This window comes from Octopus bimaculoides, chromosome 26, assembly GCF_001194135.2.
Source record: "Octopus bimaculoides isolate UCB-OBI-ISO-001 chromosome 26, ASM119413v2, whole genome shotgun sequence".
Classification (NCBI taxonomy): domain Eukaryota; kingdom Metazoa; phylum Mollusca; class Cephalopoda; order Octopoda; family Octopodidae; genus Octopus; species Octopus bimaculoides.
Genome location: NC_069006.1, coordinates 16,996,783 through 16,998,331, shown reverse-complemented (window position 1 = coordinate 16,998,331; position 1,549 = coordinate 16,996,783). Strand labels below are relative to the sequence as shown.

General features: G+C 38.1%; 1 long non-coding RNA gene across 1 annotated transcript in view; it reads left to right on the top strand.

The window, feature by feature from the left end:
* Positions 1 to 1,517, top strand: part of LOC106874490 (uncharacterized) — a 15,742-nt gene extending 14,225 nt beyond the window's left edge. The window contains exon 3 of the long non-coding RNA XR_001410014.2: positions 1,173 to 1,517. This is a non-coding gene — a long non-coding RNA (uncharacterized LOC106874490). The remainder of the gene's footprint in view (positions 1 to 1,172) is intronic.
* The last annotated feature ends 32 nt before the right edge of the window (positions 1,518 to 1,549 follow it).

Genomic DNA, 1,549 nt, shown 5'->3' with positions numbered 1-1,549 from the left:
TGTGTGTGTGTGTGTGTGTGTGTGTGTGTGTGTGTGTGTGTGTGTGTTTCTTGTAAAGCTATCATGTATAAACAGGAAGAGAAACATGTGAGAGAAAAAGGGTAAGCGAAACGAGAATCGTAGACGTGTGTGTGCGTGCTCGAACGTGCGTGTGTGCATGTGTGCGTGTGCGTGTGTGCGTGTGCGTGTGCGTGTGTGTGTGTGCACTTCAAGCGAAAAATAACTGAAGGAAAGAAGCGAGGAGAATAAAAGCTCAGATTCGAATTGCATTGTGCCGACAGTCACGTGACCTTCTCTCAGCCAGCCGCCATCTTTTTACTTAATATCTCTTACAAATGCTCCTCTCTCTCTCTCTCTTTCTAACTATATTTCAATCTATCTCTCACTCACACTGTGCTTACTTCCCCACCCCCCATCCTGAATAGCTATCTATAACAACACTATAGTTGTTTGATTGACTGTTGATAGTTTCTTGTTGCCCAACAAGACATTCAACACCTCTCCACAACCTCTTTCTTACTCCATATCTTCTCCTTCATTCCTTCTCTTTCTCTCTCTTTCTCTCTCCCTCTCTCTCCCACTTTCTCTCTGTCTGGGTGGTCGTCAGCGCAATATTTGAAAACTGACTTGTCATGAGTTATGGAAGAAAACTTCAGTTTTTTCAGAAATACAAAAACTCTTCCTTCTACACCAACAAGAAGCTACCCCCAGGACTTGAACTCGACACTACAAGGTAACTCATGTCATTTATCAATAGTTGCTCTACTTTTCATACTCATGGCACCTATTAACGTTTAAATGTTATGAGCCATCGAAACATTTCCTTCGTCGCCATTGGCGCAGCGCTACGAATGTGATCGATTACAAAGCGCAACAACTTGAAACTCTTTCTTTCTCTTTCTCTTTCTCGCTCTCTTTTTTTTTTCCTCTCCCCCTTTCACTCACTTTGCCTTACTCATTCTTTTTCTTCCTCCCCCGTTCTTGCTATTACATGCTGGGATACCGGCTTGAAGCATTTTTAGTCAAACGAATTGTCCCCAATTCTTTTTTTTTTTTTTTAAAGACCTCGTACTTATTGTACGAAGACGCACATAACACACACATATATAAAGAAAGAACACGATCAACATTATTTTCTACTAAACTATTGTGTTTTCTGTTTATTATTGCAGGTAAACATCGACATTCAATTGAAGGATTTCTACGATTCAATCAAGTCGAGTAATTTTCCAGACCAACGCCAATGTCAGCTGACTTGAGGAAGATGTTAAATTTTCTCGTGAACAATCACCAAACTATTAATTATTGACAATGAATTTCTCAAGAGACAATTTTTTTCTTTAAATATATTGCCTTGATCAATTCAACTCGGGTGTTTCACGGATATCTTTCCAAATATACGAAAACATTGAAAACAAAAAACGTAGCAAAGCAATAAACGATATTCTCTTTTAATCAAGAGAAATTTTTCATATACATACATATATATATATATATATGTGTGTATATATATATATATGTGTGTATGTACATATGTGTATGTATGTAT